The following is an 18411-nucleotide window of genomic DNA, read 5'->3' on the forward strand; positions in this document are numbered from 1 at the left end:
GATCCATGTGCCCTGCCACATACCTCCCCCCTTTGTTCAACCCTCAGGGGGTGAACACATGTCATACAGTGTGCGCGAGACAGGGCATCCGCATTTCCCTGTAGGCGGCCTGCCCTGTGTTCCACTGAGAACTTGAAGTTCTGAAGGGACAGGAACCACCTGGTGACCCGAGCATTTCTCTCCTTGGCCTGGCTCATCCATTGGAGAGGGGAATGGTCGGTCACCAGACGAAATTTCCTCCCCAACAGATAATAGCGAAGAGACTCAAGTGCCCATTTGATAGCCAGGCACTCTCTCTCCACTATACTGTATCGGGTCTCTGCTGGGGTGAGCTTCCGGCTGAGGTACACGACAGGATGCTCCTCCCCATTGACCTCCTGTGATAGTACAGCCCCTAGACCTACTTCCGAGGCATCGGTCTGTACTATAAATCCCTTCTTGAAGTCTGGGGTGACCAAGACTGGGGACCCACATAGTGCCGACTTCAAAGCGGAAAAGGCCTCTTCCGCCTTATCATTCCAGTGAACCATGACGGACTTTCGTCCTTTAAGTAGCCCTGTCAGTGGAGCAGCTAAGGTGGCAAAATGGGGAATGAACCTCATATAATATCCCAGCATTCCCAGGAATGATCTGACCTGCTTAGTGGTGACTGGTCGGGGCCAACTACGTATGGCTTCTATTTTGTTTATTTGGGGTTTGATGACTCCTCGCCCAACCACATACCCCAGGTATTTAGTCTCTTCTAATCCTATTGAACACTTTTTTGGATTAGCGGTCAGCCCGGCCTTCCTAAGGGCATCCACTACCGCCTGCACTTTGGGCAGATGACTTTCCCAATCCCGGCTGTGGATGACGACATCGTCCAGGTAAGCCGAGGCGTACTGACGATGAGGTCGCAACACTATGTCCATTAGTCTTTGGAAGGTGGCAGGGGCGCCATGCAGGCCAAAGGGTAACACCTTATAATGATATAGGCCCTGAGGAGTAACAAAAGCCGTTTTTTCCTTGGCAGACTCCGTTAAGGGTACTTGCCAGTACCCTTTGGTGAGGTCTAGCACTGAAAAATATCGGGCTTGGCCTAATTTCTCAATCAGCTCGTCTACTCGGGGCATAGGGTACGCGTCAAACTTGGAGACCTCGTTTAGCTTACGAAAATCGTTGCAGAACCGCAACGTCCCGTCTGGTTTGGGTACTAAGACTATAGGACTGGCCCACTCACTTTTAGACTCTTCAATAACATCGAGTTTTAACATGAGTTGTACTTCTTCCTCAATAGCATGTCGCCGAGCCTCGGGTACCCGATATGGCTTTACCCGGACCTTGACCCGGGGCTCAGTGACGATATCATGTAGGATTAGAGACGTACGTCCAGGGAGGTCAGAGAACACATCTGTGTTCCGACTAATGAACTCCCTGACTTCCTGGACCTGTTTGGAGGACAGGCTATCTGCAGCTTTTACCGAGGTTACTGCTTCACAGGCTTCAAGAGGAGGGGCTGGACCCTTTTCACCTAGAAACCCTGGCTGGGGGCTGTCGTTCTCGGACAAGTCCCTATCTTTCCACGGCTTTAGTAAATTTACGTGGTACACCTGCTCCGGCTTCCGCCGCCCTGGCTGGTGTACTTTGTAATTTACTTCTCCTATCTTTTCGAGCACCTCATAGGGACCTTGCCACCTAGCTAGGAAGTTGCTATCTACTGTTGGTACTAGTACCACTACCCGATCACCCGGGTTAAAGTTCCGGACCCTAGCCTGTCAATTGTAGATCCTACTCTGGGCTCGTTGGGCTGCCTCCATGTGTTCCCGGACCAAGGGCATCACCTTTTCCATCCGTTCCTGCATCTGGGTGACATAGTCAACAACACTTTTGTAGGGGGTGGGTTGTTGTTCCCAGGCCTCTTTGGCTATATCCAACAACCCGCGAGGATGCCTACCATATAACAGTTCGAAGGGCGAGAACCCCGTGGAAGCCTGAGGTACTTCTCGCACTGCAAACATCAGATAGGGTAGAAGCAGGTCCCAGTCCTTACCATCCCTGGAAACTACTCTTTTTAACATGTTTTTTAATGTTTGGTTAAATCTCTCGACCAGGCCATCCGTCTGGGGATGGTAGAAGGATGTATGTAATTGTTTTATGTGGAACAGCTTACAGAGTTCTCTCATAACCTTGGACATAAATGGTGTCCCTTGGTCAGTCAGGAGCTCTTTAGGCAGTCCCACCCGGGAAAACATTTCCATTAACTCCTTAGCTATAAGTTTGGCGGATGTATGTCGCAGGGGTATCGCCTCCGGGTAGCGAGTGGCGTAGTCAAGGATGACTAGAATATGTTGGTGACCCCTGGCAGATTTTGGAACAGGGCCGATTAGATCCATAGCGATTCGTTCAAATGGGACCTCAATTATCGGGAGAGGTATCAGGGGACTACGGAAATGGGGCTGGGGGCTAGTTATCTGACAGACCGGACATGACTTACAATACTCTTCCACTTCTCTGAACACACCGGGCCAATAAAACCTCTGTAGTATGCGGTCCTGTGTTTTCTGCCACCCCAAGTGTCCCCCAAGAACATGTTGGTGGGCAAGCTCCATAACAAGCTTGCGGTACGCTGTGGGCACCACCAACTGTTCAACCAGTTCACCGAGTTATCGAGTTCACAGATTTGATTCACTCGATATAACATTTCCTGTTGAACAATAAAACGTGGAAACATCAATTCAACCCCAGGGTTTTTTGGTTTACCATTAATGATTACAACATTTTCCCAGGCCCTGCTTATGGACGTATCCTGGTGTTGTGCAGTCCCAAAATTTTCCCCGGAGACATTGAGGTCTGCCAACTCAGGGCCGGATGGCAAGTCCTCCACGTCTTCCACCATTACATTTAGTGGGGTGGTGTCCCCCTCTATCACAGAAGCTGTGGTCACCCCTACCGAGGGCCCTTCGGACTCAGGCTCCCAGGGCTCTGGCCTCACACTGGAACCAGGCCATTCTGCTAGGGTTGTCCCTGTCTCAGGCTTGTCAGACCCTTTAACCGTAGGCCACAGTGCCGGAAAACCTGGAAAGTCCCTTCCGATTATTAGTTCATGTGGCAACTTGGTAGCGACAGCCACTTCATGGGTCCATTTGCCGGCCGCTGTAGACAAAGTTACCAGCGCTGTGGGATAGTCCTTAAAGTCTCCATGAATACATACGACCCCGACTCTGCGGCCGGTATATTCAGCAGGCCGTATTAACGCCGTTCTCACCAGGGACACCAGACTTCCTGAGTCCAGCAGAGCCACCGCCAAAGTGTCTCCCACTTCCACCTGACACAGATGGTTACTGTCTATCACCTCACCAGTGCCTGTGGAGCATAGCTTTCGTGCATACAACGAGTGGCGGTGTCCATAGTTAGTCTCCATAGGCTCGTCCTGTTGGGGACACTCAGCCCTCACGTGACCTGGCTCCTGACACCGCCAGCAGACTATTGGGGCCGGGCGTACAGGGAGTACGTCTTGAGTGTGTCTCATTGCCACCAAGCGTTGGGTCTGTGGCGGAGATTTCCGGGGTTTGACTGGCCCCCTCCCCCCTGTACATCCCTGCAAGTTCTTGGTGGCCTCATAACGCTCCACCAGGTCAACCATATCCAGAGCATTGTCAGGAGAAGCCTGGCCGATCCAGTGCTGGAGGGGATAAGGCAAGGACCTCCAAAACATGTCAGCCAATAAGCGGTCCAGCATATCAGTGGGCTTTAACAGATCAGGCTGCAGCCATTTTTGCAGTCTGTGCAGTAAATCGTAATATTGTGGCCTGGCCGGTTTGGCCGATTTGTAGCCCCACTGATGCACTCGCTGAGCGCGGAGTAAGACATTTACGCCCAGTCTCGCCAGGATCTCACCTTTTACGGTCGGGTAGTCGGCAGCTTGGTCATCTGTCAAATCGAAAAACACCTGCTGGGGTCCCGATGCCAGGAACGGAGCGACCACCTCAGCCCACTGGTCACAGGGTAGCTTCTCCCGGACCGCCACTTTTTCAAATATGGCGAGGTACGTCTCGACGTCATCCGTGGGAGCCATCTTGGGTATCGCTGCACGGACCGCTTTCCGGGCATCATGCACTCCCCGAGACACCCCAGACTTTTCCAACGCCAACACATGTTGCAGCAGCCGTTGATTAGTCTCCTGCTGTGCACGCATAGCCTCCTCATGTCTTTTCTGCTGTTGCAGGTTAGTCTCCCGCTGTAGCTCTATGGCCTGCTGTTGTCCTAAACTGGCCTGGGTAAGCTGCCTTATCAATTCCTCCATCTTTTCCTGTGGCTGCAGCTTAGCAGGCTTAATATACGACATGTACAGTCACCTTCAGCAGAACAAAAATATTTTGGCGTTTTACGCCAGCCTCACTGCGCATGCCCGCATCCTCCACCAAATGTGGGGATTTGCTCTGGTAGGTAGAATTTTCGGGTGCAGTATAGAGGCAAAACAGATGGTTCTTCAAAGTAAATCAGGAGTGTTTTATTTACACTTCAGGAACACAAAAGTAACAGTCTTTCTTGGTGTTAACTCACACCCAACAAAAAGGAAAACTGACAGTCTTAAAGGCAGGTTTAAGCACAGCAACAAGTCCATTCACCTGTGTCTCTTTGGTGCTGTTCACACACAGCAATGGGTCAGTTCATCTGCTTGTAAGCTTTTTCCTCAACACTCACTTCCACAGCCTTCTGGTGCCTGGAGACAAATCTCAATCACCTGTTAGGCTGTCTGCCTTATAAACCCCAGGCAAGACCTGGCCTGGAGCGTGGGGAGCAGCCACCCACCCATACCTTAACTGCTCCCAATAAGAGCCGGCCCGGATTCGGCTTTGCAGCCACACTAAAATAGAAAAATGTCAAACAGCACTAGCTGCTGCTGACACAGAATTACCGGCTCTTATCTCACCGAGGCCAGGAACCTCGGTGACACGTATCTTCCGTCGACCACGGATCCATGTGCCCTGCCACAATACATATATTAAAAAAAAAGAAGTTATATACCACAAAGGATAAATGGTGTCTGTAGTGCATGTTCCAACCTTAATTCCATAAATAATATGTTATTATATTTTTACTCCAGGAGTATATAACAAGTGTGGCAATTTCAGAGAAATGCCTAAATAATGCATTACAGTTTAACTAAACCCATTTGATTTTAGTCGGCTAAAATGTAAGAGATTTTTGTAGCCTAAAATAACTAAAATATGACTAAACTAAAACAATTCAGATAAGACAAGTAAATATCCCCTGCGCTCAAAAGGTGCATGTAGGCCAGAGAGGCATTGGCTGTATCATACGGATCAAAGGTCTTGCTGCCCTCTCGGGATGATGGGTATCCACACAAACTGAAAGCAAAAGAAACAAGGGAAGGGCACACCAACCTAGTGCAATACCATAAGATATTTATTAACAAATCGTTAAGACAACATATATTCTATTCACAAGAGTATGCTATAACCAAGCGAAAAAGAGGGAAGTCCCTTCAGCTGTCCAGAGACCACAGGATCGTGATGCTTAGTTGTGATAGGCAAGCTTGAAGATGTCCATATGGCTAACGCGTTTTGAGGGAGAATCCTCTTCCTCAGAGCCAGCTGAAGAGTGAAGTTTTGGACACCCCTTCCCCTGTTGTGCGCCAGTTTTCACCCATTTCAACCACAGTGTTAACCCCTTCCCTGCCAATGGCATTATTACAGTAACAGTGCATATTTTTAGCACTGATTACTGTAGTAATGTCACTGGTACCCCCAAAAGTGTCAAAAATGTCAATTAGGGGTCCGATCTGTCCGCCGCAATGTCGCAGTCCCGCAAAAAATCTCAGATCGCCGCCATTACTAGTAAAAAAAAAAAAAAACAATAAAAATTACATAAATCTTTCCTGTAGTTAGTAGACGCAATAAGTTTTGTGCAAACCAATCAAAATACGCTTATTGCGATTTTTTTTACCAAAAATATGTAGCAGAAAACAAATTGGCCTAAAATGTTAAAAAAGTTTGATTTTTACATTTTTTTTATTTGAGAATGTCATATAGCAGAATGTGAAAAATATTGTTTTTTTTTTTTTTTTTTCAAAATTGTCACTTTTTTTTGTTTATAGAGCAAAAAATAAAAATCGCACAGGTGATCAAATACCACCAAAGAAATCTCTATTTATGGGAAAAAAAGGATATCAATTTTATTTGGGTACAGCATTGCGCGACCACGCAATTGTCCATTAAAATAACGCAGTGCCAAATCGCAAAATTGGGCCTGGTCAGAAAGGGGGCAAATCCTTCCGGTCTTAAAGTGGTTAATATCCTGAATTGTATTTACTGCTTTAAATAAATATGTCTTGATGCTCCAATTATTTCAAAGTTATGTTTAAGGAAAGTAAAGAAACAACATTAGCATGCATAAAGAAAGGGATGTATTCCAGAGATAAGACTATAACCCTTCCACTTTATAAAACTCTGGTCCGACCACATCTGGAGTATACTGTCCAGTTCTGGTCGCCAGTCCTCAGGAGGGATGTGTTGGAGCTGGAGAGAGTCCAGAGAAGGGCAACTAAACTAATTAGGGGATTGGAGGACCTTAATTATGAAGAGCGTCTGCAATCGCTTGATTTATTCTCCCTGGAGAAGAGACGCCTGAAAGTGGACATGATAACAATTTATAAATATCTCAATGGTGATCTCGGCATAGAAAAAAAGCTATTCAGTCAAAGTGATTGCATGACGACTCGAGGGCAAACAATGCGATTAGAGGAGAAGCGTTTTAACCTCAGGCAACGTGGGGGGTTCTTTACTGTTAGAGCTACAATATTGTGGAATTCTCTACCACAAGAGGTGGTTTCTGTGGGAAGTATGGTGGCTTTCAAAAGACTCTTAGACGTACATCTCAAGGATCAGAACATTCAGGGGTATGTGAGATGATTACAGCCACACACACCTACACAGGTTGAACTGGATGGACTATTGTCTTTATTCAACCTCACCTACTATGTAACTATGTAATATGTAACATTTCACTCAGCTATGCTATGTCAAATTATACACTGTGAAAAGAGAAACAGAAATATGTATTTAGACATCAAATTGGCATGAGTAAAGTGGTTAGTACATTGCAGATTATTATGGCTTTCATGGCAAAAATGTGAGAGGTTTACTCACTTTTGTGAGATACTGTATTGATCAGGATGCTGGTATGGGGTATAATGGTGATCAGGATGCTGGTATGGGGTATGCCAGTGTTGGTCTATCATATAAAGTCCTAATAAAATACATTTATGTTTTTGATTGTAATATGACAAAATGTGAAAAATATCAAGGGATATTAATACTTTTTCAAGGCACTGTATTCCCAGGGAGCCAAACTTTTGGTCTTACAAAAGGTTAGATGTTCATTTAACATAAGGTACAAATCAGATGGAAAAAATACCATTACAACAGCATTAGCAATGAACAGCTTACTGCCGGTACTGAAGCTTAATATTTATTTCAAGCCCAGATCTTGCATAAAATGACCCTTAAACTCAGATGCAACATCAGTACCGCTTGTAATTAGCACTCAGCATTGCATAAAAACCTCTCCTTTACCAACTATTAATGAATCAAGTGTTCATTAGCATGCAAAGCTGAGCAATAATTACATCCATATTACCGCTCAGTTTACTGAGCTTTGATGCGCCAAACCATTGGTTCTCAATATTGTACTGAGATGACAGTAATTCCAGTAGATAACAAAATTTGTCCTTTGAGCTTTGAAAAGTTTTCTCACACACAAATGCAGGCAATAATAATGTTTTTCAAGTACACCGAAGGCTGAAACATTTTTTTAATTTGGCATAGGATAGGGAGTGGTTTTAAACCATGTTATTTTTTGCCATTTGGAAGATTTCTCTTTACTTGTGGAGGTTAAAAATATGGAAGGTGCCATTGTTACCATGATTTTAACCAATAAGTATACTTTTAAACACCTAAGCCTAACATCCTCGTCCATCTTTATATCCTTGCACATACTTCAGATTATTGAGCAACTCAGTGCAGGAGCAATGGCCTACATCAAACCAGATGATGCTCCTGTCTGAGCCTGGGGGGGAATGATGCTCGGTTTAGCACATGTGCAGATTTTCCCCACTGGAAAAATGAAAAGCCTTCCACCTGTAAACCTACAGCATAACCTTTTCCATCTGGGCCCGTGGAGAGTGGGTCAGTCTTCTTCAGTACTCCGAGGTCCTGCCAACACCATACTATTTTTTGACACCCCATTGCTTATTAGCCCAGAAATTGGGCAATTATATATGACAGATTCAGCTCCAATTATTTTCAAAGGGGTTCGGGATCAGCATCCGAACTTCCTTGAAGTTTGCCAAACCCTGCTTGAACCAAGCATACAGTATGTGTAGCAACATGGCAATTCCAGAGCAGAGGCTAAAATGGCGGTTTCCTTGGCTGTAAAGGATAGGAGGGTTTAGTTCTGTTTTAAGTATGTTGACTAGCTGTAATGTAAACACTTTAAAAAACATGGAAATATACCTACCTTAATGTTACAAGTAGACATTCTTCTGGGGAAAGTGGATGCTTGAAATTGGTTGTGTCTCGCACCAAACTCTCAGGATGTCCAGCAAGGCATCAAAAGTGGACAGTATCATGCAGATATATTCCCCTTAATAGCCTGGTAATACTACTCAAAGTGAAATTATGACAAGAAAGAAGCTCATAGTGTAAAACCACTTGGTACATTTATTAAATAAAAGGTTTAAAATACACTCACTTTGTAAAGTGGCAATTTAACTTGTCGCCTGGTATAAAGAGCTTTGGTGGGTAAAGGAAGCCGGCCGTCCCGCTTCCATAGTCAGAAGTGCGGCTCAAGTCCCCGTCCAAAGATGGCGTTGGCAGAAGTTATGTCATGATGACACAGGACACCATCTTTTGGCATAACCCCCCAATTCAAGAAGAAGTGGATTTTTAAAGGGGACATGCCTCAGTGCATTTGACCACACTAGTGACAGTTGGTCATGTCCATTTGGTGAGTGTGAAATCCATATCGGGCACTATATGCACAAGTGGAACAAAGCACCAAGTTTTAAGTTTTAAAGAGCACCTGCACTTTCCCACTGGGGGAGTTTTTTTTTATGACACTCTGATGTTATATTGATATGAATGTGTTTATATTGTGTTAGTGAATCTGAAACACATTTTTGTATGAGCATTTGTTTACCACATTAAGTGTTAACGTGACCAGCGCAGTTCATTATAAAATATTGGTCAAGTTGTGTTACAAATTGGTGCACATTTTAGCTGTAGCTGTCACTATCTAGGTTAATGATTTTGCATGAGCACAATTTAGCACGTGTTCTTGGCATGGAACAATTTTTTAATTTTATTCACAGGATATGACAAAGTTAAATCAGCCTTTTTCAACCAGGGTGCCCATGCACCCTGGGGGTGCCTTGAGGTTTCTTCATGGATGCCTTGGCAAAATGCCTAAAAATTGTATACAAGGCAGGGGTGGATGAAGCCTGCCTTTTAGTTACACAAAGCCACAGGTTTCATTGTGCACCATTACAACCTTCTAGCTGCCAATCTCCTAATGACCAATGACATCATCAGTTGATAAGAAGGATGTCAGTTGCTTGTATAGCATTCTTTGTTTGACCCTCCCCAGCCTCTCTCCATCAGCTTTGGGGGTCAACATTAGCTGAGTGATGCAGAAAAACTGAGGAAGAAGAGAAACATTGTAATACTAGTCAGTACCATTTTGCACCTCTAATGTTGGCACTCCCATGTGTGTGGATGTTGCTGTATTATGTAAAACTATTAGAAAAGTGTTTATATTTTAGGATGGGGTGCCTTGAGACTGTCAATAATTTTGGCAGGTGCCTTGAGATTGTCCATAATTTTAAAGGGTGCCTTGACTTAAAAAGTTTGAGTTAAATCACTTGATTCCTCCATTCTAGCTTAACAGAGTGAATAGGGGAGGGGAGTTATGTCCACAATTTACATATTTATCCGAAAGATAACAGAACATAAGCTTTACCTTGTGTGTGCTATAAAATGTACAACCATGTAAAAGGAATGGAATGACACTAGTGACAATAGATTGAGCAGAAAGAAACAATAAAAACAAAACGGACATTTAAAAAACATAAAAGCAAATCAAATCTCTACGACCCAGTGATTGAATAGACAGGTGATTAATTGGGGATTTACAAGATCATGCGCAAAATTTACATATTTCTCCATACCGTTGCCAGGTTAATCTCATGAGATTAATATAACAGCTCAACAAGTGTAAATTGATTGCAATCACTGTCAGCTCTGTATATAATGCAGAGAAATAGCTAAAACTATGGGATTCTAGTGCAAAATTTAAATTGGATAATCCTTGTATTTCATATAAAAACCTTTGACTGTCCTATTCATTTTTTTTTTTTAAACCATTGTGCAAAATGTTTCCTTTTTTTAGTCCTACCAAAACTGCTAGAAGATCATCCCAAACATAACAAAAGAAAAACAAGTTGTCAAGATTATTTCTTTTTTATAATGAAATAGAAACACACAGCTGGAAGTAGCAGCTATTATTAAGCTCTGGAGCAGCTGCACCTGTTGCAGCCCTTGTATTCATTCCCTGGACATAAGTGATGTACACAGGGGCTTCAGTTTGTGTAAGACTGGTGCACACAACAAGCTGTTATACAGCAATTCAATAAGTTTTAATTGGTTTCGGTTTACATCAGCTAAATACATTCCAGGTGCTTTAAAACAAAAGGTATGGAAAGTATAATCATTTGTTTTTTTTAAAAGTCAGCCACAACCTGGGTAGAAAAGCCTGTCCCCAGCGAACATGCTGCAGCGAAGTTTCCATGCTCTCTATGTAGAAGAAGTGGTCTCTCTGTAGAGGCCTGAGTCAGACCAATAGCATACAATTAGTAAAGCTTGTGCTCCTTGCTGATTGGAAAGCTAATATCTTGCGCATTTACTGTAGACACATATCTGATACAGCTCCACCTTATGATCTAATACAAAAGTTGTACAAGCTAGGACTTAAGCCTAGTACACACGCAACGAATTTCCGCCGACCGGTCATCCGTCTTTTGTCCAGAGTTGTGTTTTGTTGGTTGGAATGTGCCTAGACTGCACACTAATTTTCCCGTACGACAGAATTCTACTTCAGAAGTGATGTCATGTGTTGGTTTGCTTTCTTTGTGTTCTTTCTTCTCTGAGCATGCCCAGTCTTGCTCATAAGATTTTTCCCTGTCGAAATCTGTACTGACTGCACGATAATCGGACGTGTTTTGACGGTCGACAAAAATTTTATAGCCTGCACACCCAAATTTTCTCGGCTGAAAAGTCGGAGTAGGTTGTCGGAAGCATTATACTAACAAGCCGAAAATCGGCGGATCGGTCGTCAGACAAAAATTCCCGGCCAAATTTCGACGCGTGTGTACGAAGCTTTAATCTTTGGGTGGTTCAGTGGATATGCAGTTGGCTAAAAGACAGATACCAGAGTGTGGTTGTAAATGGGGTTCACTCAGAACAGAGAGCAGTCACTGGTGGTGTACCACAAGGCTCTGTACCGGGGCCTGTTCTATTTAATCTCTATGTAAGTGATATAACTAAAGATTTGTTGGGCAAGGAATGTCTTTTTGCTGATAAAAGAAAGTTGTGCAACAGGGTTGATATCCCTGGAGGTGGCTGTAACATGGAACATGATTAAGCATTGCTGGAAGATTGGTCAAAGCAGTGGAGACTGCAGTTCAATGTTTCTAAATGTAAAATAATACACCTAGGGAAAAAGAATACCCTGAGAGAGTACAACATTGGGGGTACAGTGTTAGCCAGCACTACAGAGAAAAAAGATTTGGGGGTACTTATTTCAGATGGTTGCAAAATTAGCAAAACAATGTGATCAGGTAGTGAGAAAAGCGAGTATAAATCTAGGATGCATCACTAGAGGGATCACCAGCAGGAGGAAGGAGATTATTTTTCCTCTATATAGATCTTTAGTGAGACCTCATTTAGAATACTGTGTCCATTTCTGGAGACCTCACTTACACAAAGATATTGATAAGATAGAACGAGTCCGGAGACAGGTAACAAAAATAGTGAAAGGTCTGGGGGATAAAACATATCGAGAGCGACTTCAGGAACTTAAAACTTACAGTCTGGAGGAAAGAAGGGAAATACATCAAGGGGATGAATAAGGTTCAGGAGGTCAGTTTTTTCAATATAAAACCAAAATCAAGAACATGGGACATGACCTCAAACTAACTGGAGGAAAGTTCAAAACTAATCTTAGAAAATATTATGTTACTGAAAGGGTAGTTGAAACTTGGAATAAACTACCAGCAGAGGTAGTGAGACAGTCAACAGTAAATGGCTTCAAACATGCTTGGGACAAACATTGATCATTACTTTAGATAAAAAAGTTAACAAAAAAACAAAATAACAAAAACAAAAAAATGAGCAGACTTGATGGACTACTTGGTATTTTCTGCCGTCACTTTTCTATGTTTCTATCAATCTTTTTGTTTAAACAATCAACTAAGCTGGCTAGAACAAGCATATGAGGAAGTGACTTCTGCATTTTCTATTCTCGTACTGTAAAGAAGCCTTTCCATGTGCAGAGTTAAATCTCTTCTCCAGATGCAAAGAGCGCCCCCTATTTGGTTTTTTTTTTTTTGCAATGACCTTAAAGTGAAAAACAGCTTGGTGAACAGCCAAGTTCACTATATGGACCATATATACTGTACATTGATTTTCAGTGAGGGTTTTCTGCGCTATCACTTTAAGTTATAAAGATAACTAACAGTCGTCAAACACCGACTTAGCTAAAATAGAAAATGTATGGCGCTGTGCTATTAGAGGGATGTAAATAAAAAATGCATATATACCAAATTCCTCAGTACTGTAGTTGTTACAGAAAATCTATGTACAAAATTAATAATACTTGAAATCCAACTAGAAATCCAAACTGTTCAAAAAAATAAATATATAATAAACCACCTGTCAAACAACGTGAAAGTAAATACAAGTGATAAATTATTAATCCATCTATATATTGAAAGATAGTAAACAGGTGCTAGTAAAAGGTGTTTAATGGTAAGTCCACCATTCAATGTAAGACCATTAATATAAATACAAATAAGTCCTTTAAAATATATAAAATATATCACAACGTGTCCTTTCACCATGTGATATGGGTGACTGGTACACAGTGACTCCAACACAAATCTTCAGTGTGGTGACACCCCTGTGCTCACAGGCCGCACACCCTACTGCTGTAAGGTAACAGCATTGAGTTGTATATCTTTAAACGCAAATCCATCAGTTCTCATTTGGGGTCTTCGCTCTTTTGGTTGTTTTCAGAGCCTCTAAGAATAGTGTGTCACCTCTGCGGTCCTCTCGTAATTCCTCCTCAAATAGCTCCATTGTATGTGTGGGTATAAAGAGGGGTCTCCATAGTGCATTATTATTTAATTTTGTTTCATTAATAAGCGACAACTTGGGTACTCACTCTTTTAAAACTACAAACAATCGTATATTCCACGAGTGCTGAGCTAGCCAGACGTCACTTCTGGTATGTCTCTACCCTACGTGTTGCATCACACCACGCCCATGTGACTTCATCAGAGGATTGTTTGTAGTTTTAAAAAAGTGAATACCCAAATTGTTGCTTAATAATAAAAAAATGTTTAATGATAATGCACTATGGAGACCCCTCATTTTATATATTTCAAAGGACTTATTTGTATTTATATGAATGGTCTTACATTCTAGGTGGACTTACCACTAAACACCTTTTACTATCATCTGTTTATTATCTTTCAATAGATAGATGGATTTATAATTTGTAACTTGTATTTACTTTCACCTAGTTTGGCAGGTGATTTAATATATATTTTATTGAACAGTCTGGATTTCCGGTAATGTGCATTTTGTACATAGATTTTCTATTATCACTACAGTACTGAGGAATTTGGTATATATGCATTTTTTATCATCGTCACTCTAATAGTACAGCACCATACATTTTTTTATCTGCCATTAAATGCCTTAAGGGGGAATAAATTCACCATGAAATAAACACAAGGGCTTTTTTTTTTTTTTACATAATTTTTATTGAAACTTAACTATTTCATGGTGCCACTTTAACTAGTTAGTATCTCACCCTTGGTGCCTGGAACAGTACAGAATCGGAATCACCAGCAGTGATGGAGCGATTGCAGGTCCAGTCAGAGAAGATATAGTTATGTGAAAAAGTAAAGATGTCCTTTAAAAATTATTGACTTTTTCAAGTCAAAATTAGATCTTAATTCAAACAATACCTACAGATAAAGGTGATATACTTAAGTAAAAACATAGGAAATCATTTTGTTTTCCATCATTTATTCAATAAAATATCAATAGATGAAAATGTGTATTGCCCTATTTAACAGCAACGACTTCTAATAATAGGTGTTTTGCATAACTGCCTAGCAGTCTTTGACTTGGTGACCACTTCTCCATGAAAAATTCTTTCTGTTGCAAGATATTTGAAGGTTTCCCTAAATGAACTGCCCGCATTAAATTCCCCCTACAGTATTTCAATGAAATTCAAATCAGGAGTTTGACTGGGCAAGTCTTTCATCTTCTTTTTTGTTTTCTTTTTTAAACCTTTTCTTGGTAGATTTGTTAGGGTGTTACAGATCATTTTCACATTGAAAGATCATTTTCTGGTTCACCTTCAACTTTCTAACACAAGGCCTCATATTCTTATTAGGAAAAATAAAAATGAGGCACTGGATTAAAATAATTAGATCAATCATATTGTGATACGGCACAGTGGTTCTGGTAAGGCTGCTCACAACAAAAGCAGGGTATTATAAAAGGAGGCACAGTATGTGGCCACTTGTGTGGGATTGTGGCTACCCTATTTTGCCAGTTTCTGTTTAAATGGAGTCAAAAGGTTTATGTGGGTTAGAATTAGGCTATTAAGAGGTTAATTGTTCACCTGGGCCTAGGTAACAGGTATCAGCCAATCAAGTGTTAGGGAACATTCTAGTGGCTGGACCAGAGGCTATATAAGGCTGGTTCGGTCTGGAGTGCTTCCCTTTGCACCAAAGAGCAAGAAGAGAAAAGTTCTGGAAGTTCTGGTGCTGATACTGCCTACCTGCCAGCATGGAGTCCCTCCTGAAACAGCTTATAGAGAGCGAAGGCGGAGAGCCAGGGGGGGTGGCAACGTCTCTCCTTTCTCCTCCTTCCCCCTCTATTTAAATTCCTTTGCACCATATCAATGGAGATCTGACGAAGGGCTCGGCCCGAAACATGTAATCTCCATCATCTCCACAACCCTCCCCTTTGTGGTGTTTTATCTTCCCCCATCTCCTGGAAGAGATCGCTGTTGTGGTGTTTTCTAAGTCCCTGTGAGGCTGCCTTTACCCTCTGCATTGCAGCCAGGAACGGACTCACAGGAGCCAATCGTCATCTGCCGATGACGTCATCCGCCGGCGCCGCTCAGGACAGCTGAAACGAGGAGACGCCGGCTTGCTGCGGACCTGCGGCCGGTTCGGTCTACGGGGGGTTGTGCCTTTCCCCCACCACCTTCAGGCCGCGGATCCCTCAGGCTCCTTCACCATTGTAATGTTCTGGTACCTTTGGGTACCCTAATTACTCTTTCATAAGTGTATGCGCCCCACCATTCTCTTTTGGTAAGGTGCGCATACACCTTTAAAACTGATGCTGTCATCACTGAGCGCCGGACTGGATGGCTATTTAGATCGCCGGCTCTCACTCACATGTGTTCGTTCAAACTGCTTTGTGCCTTGATGCTAACCTGTCTTGAAGCTCACATGCTTGCAAGCATACCTCGCTGTCGGAACCACGCTGCGCTGATCCCTGTATCCCGCTACCGGATCATCCGCTCTTGCCGAACCTCTCCTCTGCTACATTGCTATTAGTGATAAGTACCCCACAGGGGAAACCTCTATAACCTTTATACTAAAGCTTACACTATCTAGCTCTGCATACTAAGGACTATTACTACATCTGCATTATCTATGATTGCTAGCTCTTGAGCCTACTACCACCTGTTCTTGCACTGGGTTGATCTCTCTTGTATGTCCACCTGCTACTCTGTCATCTACTACCATACATGATTGCTAAACCTATCTGCATCCCATCTGCTACTATCTTACTTTCAAGAACATTTCCTTTCAAGTGTCTGTCATCTACCATCTCTACCCAACCTGTCTCTTCAGCCTATCATCACTGTGTTACTATATACATAAGTCACTCTAGGAAACATCTTATTGAGTGTGTGTATTTACTTGCTAAATTGAGATCATCCACACATGATGAGTCATTGAGAGTTGGGAATGGTGTCTCAGCGTTTCTCTACATGACTACTGAAGTGGAATATTTCTGCAGCTGAAAATCCACATCATACGTAAAACGCAGGAGCGTTACAGATTGAACGAACCACAAATGGATTCAGCAGAAATAACCACTCAGATGACACAATTAAAACAGCAAGTAACTGCGTTAATACACGCACTTGCTGAATTAAAAGAAGACAATCAGGCTCTGTCGCAGCAGGTAATTAGACTGACACAACTTACCTCTGCTCAGTCCCCTGAACCCAAAATAAATCCTCCTTTGGTATTTACAGGCGATCGCAAAAAATTTCGCGAATTTAAAAACGCATGTGAGTTACTTTTCTTGCTAAAACCCCGTACCTACCTTACTGATCACATTAAGGTTTGTACTATTATTTCTTACCTAACAGGCGATCCTCGGGCCTGGGCAGACTCTCTTTTTGAGAAAAACGACCAGCTTCTCAACTCCTATGCCTTGTTCCTAGCAGAACTCACTAGCCTATATGATGATCCCAATAGGCAGAGTACTGCCGATCTTCAATTAAGATCCTTGAAACAAGGTAGGAGACCTGTAGAAGACTTTGTCGCAGAATTCAAGAGATGGACCCTTGATTCAGAATGGAATGATGCATCTCTGAAAACCCAATTTAGGCTTGGCCTATCAGAGGCCGTTAAAGACGAGCTCGCCCGAGCGGATCTGCCAAAAACCCTGGATGCATTGATACAACTCAGTATCACCATAGATAGAAGACTACGAGAAAGAAAGGCTGAGAAAATGGGAATGCCATTATCCAGTTCTTCTCGGATTTCGGCCGTTGACCCCGTTCCTATGGAGGTAGGAACCATACGCCCACCTCTATCAACTATGGAAAGAGCCAAAAGACGATCTGGTAATCTCTGCTTGTACTGTGCATCCCCGGATCACAAGATAAATGTCTGTCCCCTAGTCTACAAAAAGAAGGGTGAGTGTTCACATGTCCTCCAAGGGGGATTGACAACTTCAATCACTAACCCTTACCTTTCTGTTTGCTTAACATTACAGTGGGACCAGAACAGGATTACTACGAAGGCCATGATTGACACAGGATCTTGTGGAAATTATATTGACATACGTTTTGCTGCTTTAAATAAAGTTCCTATTATTTCTAAACTTAAACCTGTCTCAGTAAGTCTTATTAACGGTGTTTCTTTATCCTCTGGTCCGATCACTGATCAGACACAGGCACTCCTAGTCACTACTAACGGGTCTCATATGGAGACCACTAACTTCGATCTAATACCTTCACCCCACTTTCCCATTGTGTTGGGACTTCCCTGGTTGCACACACATCGACCAACCATAGATTGGAAGGAACGGACCCTGGCCTTCCTCTCTTGCTATTGCGAAGGTACGTGTAACCTCCCGTCTTTCGGGAAGATCCTGTCTGTGGTGACAGATGAGATTGCACCACTATGTTATCAGGATCTCTCTGAGGTTTTTCTTGAGAAAAATGCTCAAGCACTACCTCCCCATCGAGACTATGATTGTAGCATTGATCTACTCCCAAATAGGAAATTGCCGTTCGGTCATGTTTATCCTCTTTCACAGGATGAACTTTCCCATCTCAAAGACTATTTGGATGAGAATTTGAAGAAAGGTTTTATTAGACCTTCCACTTCTTCCACAGCAGCAGGACTCTTTTTTGTCCGCAATAAGGACTCAAGTCTCAGGCCTATCATCGACTATAGGCAATTGAATGCTATTACAATAAAAGATCGCTATCCTCTACCGCTTATCCCTGAGCTCATTGAGCAGGTGCGTGAAGCTACCTATTTTTCAAAATTGGATCTGAAAGGAGCATACAATCTCATTCGAATCCGTGCTGGACACGAGTGGAAGACTGCATTCAGAACCAGATACGGATTGTTCGAATATCTTGTAATGCCATTCGGGCTATGCAACGCCCCTGCAGTTTTTCAACGATTTATAAACTATATTTTCAGAGACTTACTAGATGTCTGTGTTGTGGTATATCTGGACGATATACTTATATATTCACGATCCCTGTCTGAACACATAAGACATGTAAGAC

Source organism: Pelophylax lessonae (genome assembly GCF_965119305.1).
Source record: "Pelophylax lessonae genome assembly, chromosome: 11".
Classification (NCBI taxonomy): domain Eukaryota; kingdom Metazoa; phylum Chordata; class Amphibia; order Anura; family Ranidae; genus Pelophylax; species Pelophylax lessonae.